This window comes from Eptatretus burgeri, chromosome 12 (genome assembly GCF_056783735.1).
Source record: "Eptatretus burgeri isolate ZD-2024b chromosome 12, Ebu_testis_v1, whole genome shotgun sequence".
Lineage (NCBI taxonomy): Eukaryota > Metazoa > Chordata > Myxini > Myxiniformes > Myxinidae > Eptatretus > Eptatretus burgeri.
In genome coordinates this window covers 14,230,400-14,249,883 of record NC_140972.1, presented here as the reverse complement: position 1 = coordinate 14,249,883, position 19,484 = coordinate 14,230,400, and the positions used below count along the sequence as shown (strand labels likewise).

The window sequence follows — 19,484 nt, the reverse complement described above, 5'->3', positions numbered from 1 at the left end:
GATGTCATCCCGTCATTGCACAGGCAGGCGATCCATCAATGTGTGCCATTTCTCGGATGGATGCGAAGCCGGCATCCCATTTGCGAGAATTAGTTGGTGGACTTTAAAGATCCCAGTGTCCTTCACGGATTGTCGGTGAACTATTGGTGGTACCCTGAACAAATGACAACTCCCTGCCTTAACCTTATTTGACGTCAGGCCTGGCCAGCCGGTTCGTGAAAGAATTGGGCCAAGCTTCCCTCAGCCAACCAAACAATAACATGGTAATAACTGTGGACATTAAACAATAAGGACATTAACAAACCGCCATCCGTACGGTGCGCACGTACACGTGATATGTGATCCCCTTCCTCCCTTCCCCACCTCACCACTCTCCCAGTAGCTCCCGTAGGCAAGTGTACTAGTTCATCTAAATGTGGCATTAGGGGGTAAATACTTTTGCAGGCCACTGTAGTAATACTTATTAAATAATAAAGCAATAAAATATATATATATATATATATATATATATATATATATATATATATATATATATATATTACCAGATTACGGAGAGAGCACACAAACAACCACAGCCACAATGCCAGCAGCAGCAACTGTAACTGTGTTATAAAAGATCCTTTTTAAGGTGCTTCACTTCATTTTACATCCTCATTTCAGACGACTACTTCTTGCGTATGGCAGCTTGGCTGCCAGGTAGCTATCATTTGTTGGGGCGTGGCTGTGCCGCTGATGCAGCGCCCCTATTATCAGTACACTGCTATTCATTTTGCCGACCTCGAAAGGATGACAAGCTGAGTCAACCTCACCTGGTGTTAATTCAGCGGCCAACGGGGCTCAAACTCAGGACCGTAAGATCCCTAACCACCAAGCCAACACCAGGCTCTTATTAAGACTCACAGATGGACATGAACGAGAATATGTTTGTGAAGTGCAACACGCTGTCTTTTGATGAAACCCGTGAGTGAAGCGACGGGCGGTTCGCGATGATAAGATGAACAGACTATTTGTGCACATCATCTTAAACTAACTGTATCACGCTTCAATCATAAAGGCAAAATACTCAGGTATGTTACGATGGTAATTTGCAACCATCTTCACAACAAGACAATGAATGATTGGATAAATTTCCAGACTTGAGGTTCGGGGATTTTTGCACGTGTTGGCAGAATCTGCAGCTTCCGCGTCAACCTCATTAAAAGGTAAGTTTTCCGAACCGGAGTTGTCGTGTTTTATTTTGTTATATCTTACAGTTCTTTGTCTCTGAACAAGTTTTTGTTGTTGTTGTTGTTGTTATATGTCCCTGTATTATTTGTGGTTGTGTTTCCGTCCAATTTTCTGTGATAAATCATACCTTGTCGGTGCGTATTTGTTGAATTCGACAAATAAATGCCGTTAATGGGCGACTTCAGCCGCTCCTCGAATAGCAACTGAAAATTCTGTATCCCTTTTCTCTCCGTATTCCAAGTTTTGCTTCGTTCTTCCCAAATATTTCACTTCTACCTCCTCAACGTTCGCCCATTTCCCATCCTCACTTCAAAAAATAAATAAACCAATGTCACCCGCAGGGTGACCCGTATCTTGCCAAAATGTGACCACGTGTGACTTCTTTAAGGTCACACTGAGGTGAAAAGAGCTGCTATCCACCAGAAGCGACTCCTTGAGGAATATCTGCCTACGAGAGATTCCGATGAGAATCGTTATACAGAGTAACCATGAAAAATATGCTTTTGCTTCATAACATCACCAAATGACGTCATAATGTCTCAAGCTTGATATATCTAGAAAGCACTCATCGAGGTGTTCAATTTGAGGTACTACACGATATGGTTCCTAAAACTTGAAAATTTGACCTTGGGGTCAAATATGTTTGACCTCAGGCGCTAACCATGAAGGTCAAGGCCAATCGCCACCAAAAATTAATCAGCTGAGCACCAGACGATGAACTATATTCCCATGAAGTTTGAAGACGATCCGATCAAAATTACTCAAAAAATAAGGGTTTCGTCGACTCCCCTGATTTGCGACAAAGTGACCTTGACCTTTGACCTTGACCTTCAAAATTTTGTGCACTGAAAGGGACCTCTATAGGCCTCTGATATGCGAATTTCCAAAAATTTCCAATGATAACTGTGCTCTGCAGAATTTTTTATACGTGGTTACAGACAAAAAAAAAAAATAATAAAAAAAAAATAAAAAAAACATACAAGCCGACTAACATATCTTGCAAAAAAAAAAAAAACTTCGTTTTGGCAAGATAAAAATAAAAAATAAAACTTGTTGGGAATTCTTCCACTGAATCGTGCTCAGCCTGAGAACTCTTCCTCAGAAACTTGCTCTCTCTAATACACAGATACATGCCATCTCATATTCATGAGTGATATCAGACTCTCCTTCCCACCCGTGGTTCACTGAATCCTGTGGTGAAGCAGTTACTCTGAAACAACTTGCCTTCTCTTCCTGGAAAGCAAACCTGACCGAAGGTAATCTCAGCTCATTCCACAAAGCCCACAAGTTTGTGTCCACTCTCAGGAGAGAGCCTGAAAACAACACCTGCCCAAAGAATGAACTTTCAAACTTGTCTCCCTCCTCTAAAACCTGTTGGGGCCTTGTAAAGTCTGTCGCCGGTGTATGCTCCCCTTCCATCCCTTCCCTCTCTGCAAATGGCATCACAGCCGACTCCACTCGTGATAAATCAGCAAGCGTCACTGCATTACATAACAAGAGAGTTCATAGAACTCAATGCCCCTCACAGTGTTGAGGTTTATACTTCAATTTTAATAAAATAATGATTTTAAAGATCTTTTAATTTTTCAATTTTGGAAGTTCAGCACTATTGAAACAGTCTTATACACAAACCCTATAGAACATATCCAAATACTGCTCAACAGAAGGGTTTTGAAAGTGCAAAGAAGGCGATTTGTGTTCTTCAGTGTTCAAGTATATCGTTCAACTTAAATTAAATAAAGATTGTAAAGGTCGTATTAAAAATAAATTCCAGGTTTTACAGCTGATGACGCAATGTTGATTACACTACCCTATTTAAGGCCTGGTGTTGGCTTAACGGTTAAGGTGCTCGACTTAAGATCCTCGTGTCTTGAGTTCAAGCCCCTGCCGGGCCATTGAATTCGCACCAGGTAGGGATGACCCAACTTGTCACCCTTCCGAGGTTGGCAAAATGAGTACCAGCGTGCTGGGAGCAAGGGCATTGCATGAGCAGCACAGCCACACCCCCAGAAAATGATGCAGCCAAGCAGCCACAGACTGAATACTAATAAATAAACTACCCTATCTAACATGTTACAGTAGTTATTAATGCCTGTTGTATGTGTCTCCTTCATGACTTCCGTAAAAACAGTACGTTTTCTGTTTCGAATGATTTTCAATTTTGCTTGACTGCCCGGCAGGCAGACGGAGTGAAAAAAATTATCTCACTCCTCTCTGTCTGCATTCGTCCTGATTGTACATGTGCAAATAACTGTAAAATGACACACATTTGTTTTCAGATTCATGTTCGACATTCAACGTTCAAATCAAAGAAGTTGTTCTTCAATCATAAACTGAGGTTTACAGAGGGATGAACGGATGGACGGACTTGGACCAATTGCTTAACCCTGCTTTTCCCTTTACATGTGTGGGGTAAAAAGGTGCAAACAATAATCCCCTGAACTACCGACCGATGAGCTGACATCCAATCATCAGCAAAGTCATGGAATCCATCATCGTAGTTGATATGAAATACTTGCTTTTCTCCTATGGCCTCATCCTCAGATCACCAATTTGGATTCACACCAGGTCACTCAACCTTGGACATGCTGCTTCGAACCACCGAACAATGGATGGAGGTCCTCAATGTCAGACATGAGAGTAGAGTGATCTCTGGACAAATCTCATGCTTCTGATGCAGTCCAGCATCCTGCCTTACTCTCCAAACTCTCTACCTGGGACATCCATGGTAAACTCCACTCTTGGATTACTGACTTCACCTGCTCTCTTAGCCAGCATGCGGCTTTCAAAGGAATCCTTTTATCGCCTCTTGCTATTTAGCCCATAGTCCTTCTGGAGAGTGATCTAGGCCAAGTCCTATTGCTAATCTTCACCAATTATCTCACCGACTCTCTGGAAAATCCCCTTTATCTATTTGCTGATAACTCCACCCTCTACTATGATGTCACTCAGATATGCCTCTCTTTCGACGTTGACAAAAATCAAGCTGGTCAAACACTTAGGATATTCCTTACAATCCTGACAAAGCTCACACCCTCACTGGAGTATAGGAGGTCTGCATGGCAAACCCTCCCATCTACTTTCTTATCAATCTTCTTGAGGAAGTTCAGTCTCTCAAACTCCTGGGTCGAACTACAAGCAAAAAGCGAACTTTCTTGGGCAAGCCATCTTTCAAAATCGGCCTCCAAAGCTAGTTGCTGACTGGGCATCTTGCGTCGTACAAAATCATTGGTACCCCTGAACTCCAATCCACCTACAAGGCCTTCATCCACAGCTTCATGGATTTGTCGACTGCTCTCCCCTCTGCGCTGGCGCCCCTGCCTCACACCTTGCGGAGCTTGATGCCGTGGAAAACAAGGCCTTCAAGATTATTGGAATCTCCCCTGATGAAGCTGAGTCTATGTGCCTATCACTTTCCCATCGCAGACAGGTCAGCGAGTGGTCTCTCTGTCTTATACCACCTCCTTTATGGTCTTGCACCCTCTGCTCTTTCCGTGCTTCTTTTCCTCCCCCCGCCCAGGTTTCTGCAGGGCATACGCAGTCGGGCCGTGCCTGGCACGTGTGCACAAGAGAGGCTGAGGTCGGTGCGCGCCATGGACGGAACATACCACGGCCGAGGTCACTACACAGTGGAAACATGATATTAACTTAAGGTTGGCATGTCGGCAATGGCCAGATGCTCGAAAATTCAGACCTAATGAAACAGCTTCTACCATGAAATGAAGGCCCAGGATAGTAGGGGTGGGGAGAGGGAGAGGCAGAACTACCAATACTGCAAAAAGAAAATGCTTTTAAAATTAAAAAAATTTTTTTTAATCTTCTAATAGCAATTGTGTTTGTGCACAATGGTGATCAATTCAATGAAAGAAAATTAAAAAAAAACAAAAAACCCTCCATAGTTAATTTTTTTTCTTATTTTTAACCATAAACTCAGTGACTAGATGCAAAAAAATTGTTTTCAGCATCACAGTAAATTAATCAGTCAGTTCCTGTCCAATCGTCTCACGACAAGAATGATATTTATTCAGTTGTGTCACATTCAGTTAATAGCTGAACATAAAATAAAAAGAGTCCAACGACATGGGTCAGCTGTTGGATATTCGCAACTGAGCACACAGTTCATGATGTTGAGATCAAGGTTTAAATCCCATATCGAGTTTATTTGTCGAATGTTTAATACCGTCCTTGTAACATCAACTAAAAATGAAACTACGACTCCTCATGTCCTTGTCCGACATGCATCAAAAGTACAAGCTCCTCCACGAGCCTGATATCCCAAAGCAAATGAAAACAAACAAAATATTACTTACCAAATAAATTTCAGCACCCTCTCTCTATTTCAGTTGCATCACATGGGCCAGCTGAGCAGCAACCTCTCTCGTAAAGCTTCCGCTCCACCTCCTGTCAACGCACAAGCAACAGATTCGGAATAATCACCTGAAGGGAGCACAACAACGAAGGAAGGAAAGCCTCTTCCAAAACATGCATGACTATTCACATCATTCATTAAGCTCCGATCCTTTCTCATTTAAAGAGATATCCAAGGAATATGTAACAAAGGATTTGGAGTGACCGATACATTGAGTAGTCCTGTTTGGTGCTCAACACATTTGAATTCCAAATTTAAATACCATATACTTTGCAGATCGACTAATATTTTTACAATCCATGTCAAAGTACATTGATATCTTCAAAAGTCCTTGCCCTGAATCGAATGTATGCAAGAGCTTCTGTAAAAGTCTTAAAGATCACTGTTAATTAATAAATCGACCTTTACATTTCCAGAATCAGGAGAGAATGAAACCAGAGTTGGTGTCAAAGCCACCCAATGCTCGCCTGTTTATACATTTATCGTTTTTAAAAGACGTCTAATAATTAATCTTTTTTATAAAGCATTGCAGTGAAGTATAATTTTAAAGCAATATATGTATTTGTATATTGTAATCAGTAACAAGAGCGCAAGTGAGCACAATATACGCCCGAACAAGAAGGTATATACGGAATTGTGCTACTGCATGGAAAACAGCATCCTGGTTGCCATGGTAACCACTTTAGATGACGAACGTATGTTGCGACACACCGTCTCCAAAATCTGTACCTATGTACCAAATATGAAACATGAAAGTTGAAAACTTTGGGAGTTAGAGTGCGGACAGGAACGGACGGACGGACGGACAGACAGACAGACAGACGGACGGACGGACGGACGGACAGACGGACGACCGCTATCACATAATACGCCCCGATACATATATATATATATATATATATATATATATATATATATATATATATATATATATATATATATATATATATATATCAGGCGTATAAAAAATAGTGTGGTGGATAAAAACATTAGAAAGGAAAAAATAACTTGCACCAAAAACTTTAACATTTTCACGCTCACGCTCACGCTCACGCTGACACTGACGCTGAGGCTCACGTAGGGGGTATCGCTATAGCTCTCTTTTCTTCGAACAGGCGAGCTAAAAAGGGATAAAAATAATAATTATGTATATATATATATATATATATATATATATATATATATATATATATATATATATGTATATATATATATATATCACTGCTCATGGAAACAGTGGCTATTTCAGATCAATCTCAAGATCATGGCCGGCATCATATTCAAGTACAAGAAAACACCTCCAATATCGTGTCGTTCAAGTTACCATACCTGAGGAAGGAGACAGCGACGACATGGAGAGTTCAGCGTTGAACGACTTACAAAAAAATAAACACAAGTTATGAGGATCGGCTGAGGAAGGAGACAGGAAGGAGACCGACCATTGGTTGGACAGCTGGCACCACCCATAATTGCACCCTCAAAAATAATAATACGTTTGCCATTTTGGCGCTGTTGGCCTCAGCCATCAGGCCACTGGTGTTGAAGACTAAACAGCACGTCTTCTATCAAGAAATGAAGGTACGTTTTGAGGAAATGAAGGTACGTTTTGATGATCGTAGAGGAAATGAGGTAATGCACGTTTGTTCGGGAATGATCGAGGCATTGGTGGTCTACAGTACACCGCCAAAATAAACCTTTCGTACAATCAAAAGTGCTGCTGAGTTTATTTACAATATAAAAATAATAATAATAATAATAATAATAATAATAATAATAATAAATTTTAAAAAACTGACCAACGCGTCATCGATCATGAAATGTACGCAGAAGAATTTAAGTCTTTAATAAATAAAGAAAAACTCCAACCTGTCCATTCGGTTTTCACCGAACTAAGGCTGAACATTGTACAAATACAGGAATTACAAACAAAATGTATTTCACATGTGCATTGACATGTAATTCACATATTATGTGAAGTAAATAAACATACATGGCAAGTTCGAGGTGACGAAATCGAGTTTATTATATTTAATTCATTTTACTAAATTTGGTAAAAACACTATTCGAGAGATGGTCAATGATATGACGTGAAATACCCCAGAATACTGAGACCGTAATTCATTCATGAGAATTGATAGGGATCGTCACTGGAGGATGATTTTTAAAATCTGAAAACCCACTCCGTGGGAGTACCTCCTGTGGAGCTTCCCCTTCGCAGGACAGCTCACCGGATGACGGGATTGGGGCAAAGCCTTCGGGACCCCCAATCTTTGATAGGAGGGAAACCACGGGGCAACCTTCCAGGGTCAGATTACGGTAGTGTGTTTTGGGGTGGTGCTGAGGTGTCGGATACCAGACGGCGGTCTCCTCGGGGTTAACGTGAGGCGGTCCCTTCGGGTGGGTGCCTGGAATGTCCCATCTCTAAGAAAGGATGATCACCTGTCTCTGTTATCATCTGAGCTCAAGCGTTTGGACATCGGGATTGCAGCTCTCTCTGAGGTTCAGAGACCGGATTGCGGCGAGATAATGGTGGGTGGTTACACCGACTATTGGTCTGGTCGCTCTGATGGATTTCTACATCTGTGTCGGAGTGGCGACCTCTCCAGGATTGTACCCAATAGCCAAGGGGACTGTGGAGGCAGCACCAATGCTCTGCACAGAGTATGGTCCCAATGGACGGATGGATGGCTCTGATGGGAACCATGCCCAAGGAGTTACTGTAGCTGTGTCCAATAAGTTGACTCCAATGATAAATCGAGGTAACACCGGTCAACGAGCGTATTATGAGAACAAGGATTCGTCACTCCTTGGGTGTCATTTCCCTGGTCTCTTTCTATGCTCCGACTGAGGCGAGTGACCTCACCGTGAAGGACGCGTTCTATGCCGCACTCGAGTCTGTGGTTGATCAGTGCCCCGGGCGAGATACTCTTCTAGTCTTGGGGGATTTCAATGCATCGACTGGAACACATAGGGATGGTTATGAGGTGTGTGTTGGTCCCCACACGTCTGGAAATGTGAATCAGAATAGGACGAATTTCCTTGACTTTGTAAGAAGTCATGGACTTAGGGTGGCTGATTCATGGTTTCAGCGCCCACAGGCTCATCGCTGGACTTGGTATTCCAACGCTGGCGGCATGGCAAAGGAGATTGACCATGTGCTAGTTGCTGGGTAATGAAGGACGATCCAAAACTGCAGTCTCAATCGGAGTGTTCACTTCCTCAATACTGACCACCGGCTTGTTGTAGCAACTCTTAAGTTGCAGCTTACATCCAGGAGAATGGTACCATCCCATCCGAGGCTGGATGTTGGCAACCTCAAGGATGAGAGGGTAGCTGAGGATTTTGTGAACAGGCTGAGTGGAGATTTAGGGGGTATAGGTGCTTTGGGGGATCCTGAAGAGTTGTGGAGCGCCTTCAAGACCACCGTCCTTGATGTTGCCGGAAGATGTCTTGGAACTCACCATTGGGCGAATAAGAATTTTGTCTCTCAAAGGACACTGAATACCATTGACAAGAGTCACAGGGCCAGGCGGAATGGCAGAGCTGAGCTGTTCAGGGAGCTGAGACGTAAAACTATACGTGCACCAAGGGTGGACAAGGAGGCCTATGTGCGAGGAATCTGTGAGGGGGTAGAGCATCACCTGTGGTCAAGTAATTCTCGTCCTGCTTACAGGGGAATTCACGCATCGTGTTCCTCCAAGCCCATCTCTCGGTGTACTTCAGTTCGAGCAGAGGGTGGTGAGCTCTAGACAGAGGAGTCCGAAGTGAAGTCCCGCTGAGCCGGTTACTTTGAGCGGTTGTACCAGGCTGATCCACCAGCTGTTGAGTTTGATGTCAGGGGTGTTACTAATCCAATTGCTGACCCTCCAATCAACTGTGATCAACCTTCATTTGTGGAAACACGGGCTGCGGTGAACCGGTTGAAATGGGGTGAAGCTCTTGGGATCTGTGGCATCCATGCTGAACTTCTCAAGGCTGGTGGAAATGCTGCACTCGTGTCGTTGCATGCAGTTCTGTGCTCTGCCTGGAACACAGGCATCATCCCAACTGGCTGGAAGAGGGGCCTTGTTGTCCCTCTCTGGAAAGGGAAGGGTGATCACCAAGACTGCAACAACTACCGAAGGGTGATGTTGCTCTCAGTGCCAGACAAGGTCTTTGCTCAGATAATTATTGATGGGGTTCACCATCATCTGCTTGAGCACCAGCATCCAGAGCAGTCAGGCTTTACACTAAAGAGTTCAACGATTGACCGTATCCTTGCTCTTTGGGTCCTCACCGAACGCAGACAAGATTTTCTGCAGGTGCTGCATGCAGCCTACGTTGATTTCTGTAAAGCGTTTGATTCAGTGAATCGGGGAGGATGCCCTCTGGAGGATTTAGTCTTTGTGAGGTGCCACCAATACTGATCAATCTGATGTCTGAACTCTACTCTGGTACTGAGAGTGCTATCAGATGTGGTGATACCATCTCTGACTTATTTACAGTTGTTGCTGGAGTTCGTCAGGGGAGTGCGCTGGCCCCCACACTTTTCAGCACTTGTATGGACTGGATTCTGGGGAGGATGTCAGAGAGATCAAGCTACGGTGCATCGTTTGGGAATGTCAAGATTTCTAACCTTGATTTCGCAGATGATGCAGTCATCTTCGCAGAGACTCTAGATATCCTTTTGGGGCCCTCGAGGTGCTAAATGAGGAGTCGGAGCCGCTGGGATTACGGGTTTCCTGGGTCAAAACCAAGATCCAGGCTTTCAGTGACATCTTGGATGCTGCTATCCTGTCTGTACCTGTTTGCGGTGAGGATTTTGAGGTCACGGAGAGATTCACTTGTCTTGGCAGTGATATTCATGTCTTCACTGGCTGTGAATCAGAGGTCAACAGGCGTCTGGGTGGGACCTGAGGCGTCATGGATTCACTGGATCATGGGGTGTGGCGTTGCCGGTACTTGCGCGGGAGGACGAATGTCCTTGGTGCTTCCAGTCTTGCTCTATGGATATGAGACTTGGATACTGACCAGGGATATGAGAAGGAGACCTCATTCCTTTGGTACCAGGTCTCTTTGGAGAATCCTTGGCTATCGCTGGTCGGATTTTGTGTCCAAAGAGCGGTTACTGAGAGAGACTCAAATGAGAGTTGTTACCTGCATAGTCGGTGAGCGTCAGCTGCGGCTGTATGCATGTTTGGCTCATTTTCCTGATGCTGATCCTGCTCACCAGATTCTCTCAGCGAGGGAGCCTTGTGAGTGGAGGAGGTGAATGAGCCGACCACGTGCCTCGTGGTTGCAGCAAGTCGATCAGCATAACAAGGAGATGGGGATGGCCAGACAGAGGCCACTGGAGTACCGGCGGAAAGTGGACACAGCGACGCGCTGCTGCAGCGCATGCTCCCATACTTGACCTGATCTGATAAGGAGGTTCCAGGAAAGACAACTTCAAACTCGGTGATAGTGGCGACAAGATATTAAATATGTAATGATCGATTTAAGAATGCCCTTTCATTTATATTGATGTAAAAGCAGGAGGAGGGGAGGAGGGATGGGAGAGGATAGGGAAGAGTTTGGTTTTGGGTAGGGGGGAGGGGGGAGAAACAAAGATTGGACAGAGTTGGGAGGGGGAGGTTTAGACTTTGGGGGGGGGGGAATTGAGGATCTTCGGTGGGGGGGTTCATGTGGGAAGGGGGTTCTGGTGGGGTGTGGGTGAGGGGTTAGAAATCTTGGGGTGGTGAGGAGATTGAAGCTTTCAGTTTGGGAGGGGGAGTTTGAGGAATTGGGATAATTGGAGTCTTTAATAAAAAAACTCCTTTTGACAGCATTGAGTGTTTGTTTGTTTTTTACTTTTATTTTATTTTTTAGAAGCAATCTCGGCATCTGTTGCCACACCACCCAAATAAAGGGATGAGCAGTTTGTGGAATAGATGAAGGTTTTTGTACGTAATTTCAGTTTTAGCCTGAATTTTCATTGCTGGTAATGTGAAAATACAGAACAATGACAGGCAAATCTGATAATACATTGGAAAGGAAGCGATTACGAGCTGATCTGATGGTGTTTAAGATAATGAAGCACAAGTGGCACGATAATGTCGCTCCCTTAGACCCTTACTGCCCCCCCCAGACCCCCTTATCCCCATCCCCCAGCCCCTTCCCCTTCTCTCTGGCTTCTGCGCAGGCCTGAGGGCATGACATCACCACTGCCATCAGCATAGTCTCCCTGAGGCGAGGCCCCATGTCAGAGAATCCCATTACAGCAGCAATACAGCTTCCTATTGGGCAAACCATGAGCAATGGAAAGCATCACGATTGGCCAGAGTCGCAGGAAGTTTAACCAGTAAGGCTGTTGATGGGAAGAAGTAGTCTGATGGGCTATGCCACATCATGTAAGAAGCGACAGGGGGTGGGAGGGGGAGCATTTGTGGACCAAAAGAGAGGCATTCCCTTTCTTTTTTTACCGAGGACACCCGTTGATGTCTGAGCTCTCTTTTACGGACGATGCGCTTGGTGTTGGACCACTGCGTCTTGATCTCTGCTCAGTACCGGCCTACTCTGCTATCCATGCTGATCTTCAAGGACATTTGAACTTTACATTTCCTTGCCTGGTTTCTGTGTGAAGGCTTGAATACGAGGGATTATCAATTTATCATCGCCATCCTTCTTCCTGCATCTTCGTCCCACTAGATATGTCCATTTCCCCATTTCATGGCCATGTCCCTTTATTTCAAAAATCCTTATTCATAACATCCCTGCTCCAGCACTTGTGTTGTCTAATTGGCTTTTCCCTGGGGAAATAAATTTGGTCAATAACCTCATTGATTACAGACAGGATTGATTCTCGTTCGGTATACGAGAGCGTATTCCACCCAGGTGCGTTGGTGACCGGATTTGGCATTATACCGGCCATCCGCGAAGCGACTACTTCGGCATTTTGCAGCGCACCACACGTGACTCGTAAATGGTCATGGCAGGTGCTGTAAATGCGACAATACTTCACCCTGGCGATGCCCCTCCATGCCTGCCCCCACTGTTCTCGCCCACAATCATCCTCTTCACCCCCCTCATCTCTCTCCTCCAAGAGTCGATAAGCTAATAGGATTCATGCAGTGTTGCTGGAACGCAGGTATGATGGGCCAAATGGCATCCACCCGTGTTAAAGGTTTTTGGGAAACACTGAAATCCCAAGAAAACCGACACCACTTTTGTGCCCAATACTGTCTCAGCAGAAAAACATTCAGGTCCAGCCTTGCAGATACATATAAAAGAATAATCATTCCTAATGTGGAAGGAAATGGCCTTTCCTTGGTCCTCGTTTGAAGCAATCTTGAAAAGACTTAACGACTTACAAATGGAAAAAGTGCTTTTCCACGTTTGACCACCACAACCAACCACATTATTTGCCTGGCAGTTTCAAAGAACAAAACAACTTGTGTTGCCCGAGACCATATGTTGTTTGGATGGATTAATGTGGCCGTTCCTACAGTCCTAATGCGATTACTGTGGCCTCAGGTGAAAGCAGCACTGAAAGGCAGGGTTGCAGCTCGGGCCAGGCATTTTGTGCAATGCACATGATACATATACAGTATATATATGTGGCTCACTTTTGTCCCAAATTCAAAATACATTGTGCAGAATCATGATGGAATAATTTGCTGCCGAGTACAGATCCATTTTTCTGAGTTGTCGCCACTGTTGCAATTATTGGAAAGCTGATCCATCCTCAAAAATGAGGTTTGGGGTTTTCCAGGAATAAAAGCTCAACGACATCATGTCGTATTCTGTTGTTCCAACAAGACACGACAAGGCCGAGTGAGTGGTCAAGAACCAGATTTGGTAGTTATATAGCGAACATGTATCAGAGGTCGCAAGGTGGCACGGGAAGACGTGTGCATTCGGGAAGTGGCACTGGATGGATGGCAGCGTCACAAAATCGCACGCATGTCAAATTGTAATTAGAGGCAGAAGAGGCTTAAGAATTCTGAAAGAGATGAAATGAAGAACAAGAGTAGCAGGCAAGTCCTGGCAAGGAAGCAAGCAAGCACGTATGGGCAACGAAAGAGCTACGAGAGAAGACAAATTAAATCGCGTGTTTATTAAAGTACAAGAGGGGTATGAGAAAGTCTGATTAGTTTGATAGTGATCCCATCTGAACCCCTGGCTTATGACAGCATTTGAACCTGGATTGTTCCATCTACCACAAGTACTTAACAACAGTCGACAGATGTCCTTGTAGTTCACTCAAAAGTACATTGATGTTTACCAGTGATTGTCCTGTATGTCACTTGTGTACAAGCTTTCCACGACAAGCCTCAATAGATCAGTGTAAAACAATAACAAAAAAGAATAATAATAATAATAATAATAATAATAATAATAATAATAACAATGATGATCCATCCATTGGGACCATACTCTGTGAAGAGCGTTGGTGCTGCCTTAGCAGTCTCCTTGGCTATTACGCACAATCTTGGACGGGTCACCACTCCGACACGGAGTACCAGCATGCTGGTACTCATTTTGCAGAAGGATGACAGGCAGAGTCAACCCCACCTGGTATTGATTCAACAGCCGAGCAGGATTTGAACTCAGGCTCCTTGGATCCTAAGCCCACCACCCTAACCATTAAGCCAACACCAGGCATTGGATGGGTGATGGTGATGGTGATGGTGATGGTGATGGCATCTTGGTGCGAGGAACAGAGAATGTGGGTACGCCTGAGTGTTGCTCGGTGAGTAAAGTGGCGTTAAGATACGACTGATTACAAGGCATTACCATAGATCATCAGGCTTGTGTGCAATGGGCAAATAGACTTTTCACAAGTTCAAATCAACACCGGTCCTTGAAAGTATCAACAACAGGACAAAGTAGTCGATATGAAACTTGTGGAACATAAACAGACCACAGACTTTAATTCAAAGGACACCATTAATGCAAGGGTCTCATAACGCAAACCCTTACTGGCAAAAACAGAAACTTACAACGGCGGCTATATAAATTTATAGGTGGATGAGTGAAGGAAGGGTAGTGCTTTGGGGTTGGAGTCTGCTCGTACTCATCCTCGAGTTAATTATTACCACTTTTATTACGTCCACCACCGAAGGTAGATGGAGGTTATGTTTTCAACCATCTGTCTCTGTTTGTCTGTCCGTCTGTCAGTCAGCAGGATACAGTATCTCAAAAAGTTGTGAACGGATTTGGACGAAACTTGGTGGACATGTTGGGAGTGTGACAAGGACAAAACCATTTGATTTTGGTGAAGATCCATATCCAGAAACTAGAGTTCATTTACATTTTTAAGTGATTCTTCACAATTGAGAGTCGGGGCCAAAAATTATATACAACACCATATCTCAAAAAGATATGGATGGATTGTGACAAAACTTGGAGGAAGAGTTGCGAAGGTAACAAAAACAAGCAGATTCGATTTTGGTTCAGGTCCAGATCCAGATCCAGCCCATCAGTGGGATACAAAATGTAAACTGTTCAACCTGGCGGAGGGATGCGCTCCACTGAATGTTGGTCTCGTTGGACATCGTTTTTTTGATATATAGCGCAGTTTTCTTACGGGCATTTAACAGTCCCTATTATGACCCCAGCCATTTGTCATGGCTGCATCTTGCTGAAACCCTCCCCATTCCCACATATGCCCTGTTGTCCTTTTGGGCAACTTCACCACCAACCTCCACCCCCAGCCCAACTTGCCTGCACCACACCTGTCCTCCTCATTCCTTCCTTCTACTTTTATTCCTTTCCTCCACTCCCCCACCCCAATGTCTCCCCATCCCTCCCCCTCCTCCTTCCATAAGGGTCCAATCCAGTCTCTGTTGCTCCTCCTTTGCTCACTCTATGGGTCTCAAACAGCAGAGGGCATAGATTCCTAAGAACACACTTCTCAGATCTTTGTACAAGTTGCCTCTGCATCCCTGAAATGATCTGTCTTTCAGAAAGCTTTTGCACAAAGGATGTTTCTGACTCGTGTGTCTCTCCCTCTGGCTACTCGCTCCAATACTGTCAGACCCAGCTCACATCCTGGTGGTGGTGTTGCATTTCCGGCTTCATGTCTGTCTGTCTGTCTGTCTGTCTCTCTGGAACAACCACTTATTTGTGTGGACCCCAGATACGATGATTACATCTATAAGGCTCTTTCTTCAGACATGGATTCTCCAGTCTAGTCCTTCAGGCAGGCAGGTTCGTCAACTCAGTATTCGATCATCCCACTTCCGGCCTCACTCTTCTCAAACTCTCGTTCCCCAACCCCACTGAAGGCTTCCCAGGTGACATGGCTTCTTCCAGAAACCTTCCCCAATTCCAAGCTGAATGCTCACTACTGTTCCATTTTCCCCTCTATTCTACAGTCTGTGGCACTGACTCCCCACGTCAGATGTTGCAAGCCATTCCCGCACAGTCTTTCAGGAATTCTGATTTGCACCTGCTAAGATACAAGGTGTTGAAGCATATCAAGAGGAGAGTGTTCCTGCTGCTGGAGGGGATTCTCATATTCGTCCGTTTCTACGAGCACCGCCGGCTCTCTCTCCCATTTTACAGCTATACTATTGCTGGGTATAATTAGCCCGTCCCCACACAGCGGGAGATGGGTTCTGCAATGGCTTCTCAGTGTATGTGTGTGCGTGTGTCTGTCCAGGCCATAACGTTTATCAGTGTATGTGTGTGAGTGTGTCTGTCCAGGCCATAACGTTTATCAGTGTATGTGTGTGAGTGTGTCTGTCCAGGCCATAACGTTCTTACTATTTGAGCTTTTGTCATCAAATTTTCAACAAACCCATATTAAGAGAATATGGCGAACACCAACGAATAAAATGGACTATCTTTTTTTATTGTTTTTTTTTTTTTCAACTGTTGTTTTCATCAAGTTTAGTTTGTGTGCAAAGCAGATGTGGATGAGCTTTGCATTTTGAAATGCTTTTTAGTTATCAATTTGTTGCAGTAAAAGTTATTCAGAAAATGAGTGGAAAAAATTTGGAGTTATTTATTAAATTTTTTTTCCAGGCAATCAAAATTTTGAAATGGTTGCCCTGCAGGACTACCATTAAGAAAGGTTAGAGTTGAACAATGCATATCATTATGGTAAGGTGCATTGTCATGCTAATCAACATCAGGGCACTCACTTGAGTGTTGGATCAAAGCCACGAGTGCAAATGACTGTGTCCATACCAGGAACATTCGCTGCTCAAAACCATTACACTTCCTTTCACTGATGGTATACAACAGTCCCATCCCTAGTGATCAATCAGTGGATGCCGAACTCAGACTCGGCTATCGGATGCAAAAGCAAATCGAGATTCCTCACGTCGCATTATGCATTCCCACTGTTCAAGATTCAAATTTTGCCATTCCAGGAAGCATTTTGGTCAATGCTCCCATTTCAGCCCAATCAATGGCTTGTGAACAGGAGCTCTTTCATGAAAACCTCCACAAGGCAGTTCCCATTGGTAGTGGGGCAGATAACAGCAATTTTTGAGAGGAATCGTGCAAATGATGATACAAGCATCAAATTTGGCACATTTGTTCTCCAGGGGATTCGAATCAAATCTGCCTGATTGGCCATTTGAAAATCCAAATTTTGAAAAAAAATAACAAAACTTCAAAAAAGTCAAAATCACGATTCAATGTTGGATGCTGGCTGATATTGGTGAATGTTTCAGAACCATCATCAAAGAGGTTCCAAGTCTGCCATGCAGTTTTCTTCCCTTTACCGCGGAAGGCAGACATGACGTCACATCCAGTGAACGCGTGGAAGTATGGGATCCCTCTAGCTTTCTCAAGTCCTATTGCAGAAACTACCTCATGGACTGGAATCCATCGTGCCTTGGCTCCTTGGCCAAAGGCAATCCACATGTTCTCAAGACCTAGTTCCTGTAAGGATGGCAGTACAGATATTGCTATGACTAGTACGTCTGTGTCATTAGCCTTCATGATAATGTACTTGCGCCCATCCGTCGTTGCATCCCTGGCGTGTACACATATTCGAGTGTCAGCTTCTTCATGACAACATGGAGACACAACATCCAGTGACTTCCTTGTGTTGCTCATGGCATCTTCTTCTTTTGTGACAATGACTGTGCTTGTCTTCTGTGCTTCACACATCTTCACCGCAAGGAAGTGAAACAGCTCAGTCTTGTTGCTGTCATCTCGAAGAAAGCTTCTCCAGTTACTTGGGGTCTTACTGGTTCCTGTGACTCTTCTTCTGATTCCTTGCCCCCTTTTCGACCTTTCCTCAGACTTCAGACTTGACTTCTTGTACACATCAAACACTACGTCCACCCTCTCGTACCTGGCACCATAGGATTCCACCTTTGGGATGATGTCTTCTTTAGCATAGTCAATTAAATATCTTTGAAGTGCATGGAGGTAGGGCATTGATAAGTACTGAGCCATCAATGATGACTGCATCTCCCCTTGGTTCTCTGTCCGGGATGTTCACTTGCGCTTCAAGAATTTCAGCCAGCTGTGACTTCAAATTTTTTTGAAGTTTTTTTTTTCTTCAAATTTTTCAAAATTTGGATTTTCAAATGGCCAATCGGGCAGATTTGATCAGAAAGCCTTGCAGAACAGAAATGCCAAATTTGATGCTTGTATCATAATTTGCACGATTTTTCTACTACCTACTGCACTATGGATCATACACATCGACGTATCGGTTGATTGACATGGTGCCGCACATGCAGCCACCCTTTACCACATGCTTTGAGATTATTCTGGCCCAATCTGACTATTTAGGCCTACCATGCCCAATTCAAATGGCACAAATTGTTGCCTTTCACTTCTTAATGACAAAACAAGCATTTGACTTTGGACGTCTCAATATGACGAAAATGTTGACACGTCGTCACCAGCCATAACGTCAATCTTCTGGAGATCTGAGCTGAAGCCTTTTTTTTTCAAGTGAGGATGAAGGGCACTGACCCAGTATTGAGGCACAATGTCTCAACTGGTGACCGACTTCAACTTCTTTCACTTCATCAAAATCTTGTGGAACACACGAGGCGAGATGCTTGGACATTTCAATTTGGGTCAACCCTTTCGAAGCAATGAAATTGATCACTACCCTGATTTCAGTCATATTTTTCAAAACACGGAGTGGACTTACTGACTCACATTTACACGTTTGTACTCAAACCCGAAATCCAGCAAGCATCAAGTTAACTTCTTTTTTTTCTTTTTTAAACAAATAAACATCAAATCGTCTCACAAACTGGTCCAACACGTGGAACATGTCTTTCAATCCAGACAAATCTCACACTCTCACTATGTCTCTTCGAAAGGACCATTTACAAACCCCCCCCCCATCCACTTTCTCAACAATCCTCTGGAAGAAGTCTTTTCTTTCAAGCTTCGAGGTCTCACTATCTGCCATGACCTTTCCTGGGAAAGTCACATTTCCAACCTCGCCTCAAAAGCCAGTCGCCGACTGGGAATCCTCCGTCGTGCAAAGTCCTTCCTCGGCCCTCTTGAGCTCCTGACCACTTACAAAGCTTTTGTCCGTAGCCTGATGGAGTACTGCTCTCCCCTCTGGGCTGGTGCTCCTGCCTCCCACCTTTCTCGGCTTCACGCTGTCGAAACCAGGGCATTTAAGATCATCGGCATCTCCCGCAATGAAGCTGAGTCTTTGGGCCTCTCACTCAATCACCGCAGGTTGGTCGGTGGTCTTTCTGTCTTCTACCGACTCCTCTCCAGCCTTGCCCCCCCCCTGCTCTCTCTGCGATTTGTCCCCACCACATTTCCACAGGGCGCTCAAAGTCCGCCAACAACCCCCTTCTGGTAAAACTACCAAAATCACGAATCACTGCTCATCTTCACTCTTTCATTCCTCTTTTTTCCCGCCTTTGGAATAAACTTCCTCACTCTATTCTTTCCCATTCTTCCCTCCAGGCTTTCAAAACAGCTG

At 44.3% G+C, this 19,484-nt stretch overlaps 1 protein-coding gene across 3 annotated transcripts in view; it reads right to left on the bottom strand.

Moving 5' to 3' along the window:
* LOC147015137 (uncharacterized) overlaps positions 1–19,484 on the bottom strand; it is a 281,672-nt gene that overhangs the window by 210,613 nt on the left and 51,575 nt on the right. For all 3 annotated transcript variants that reach the window (XM_085849628.1, XM_085849630.1, XM_085849631.1), the window contains exon 2: positions 5,538–5,628. The gene's annotated coding sequence lies outside the window, so the exon portion shown is untranslated. The remainder of the gene's footprint in view (positions 1–5,537; positions 5,629–19,484) is intronic.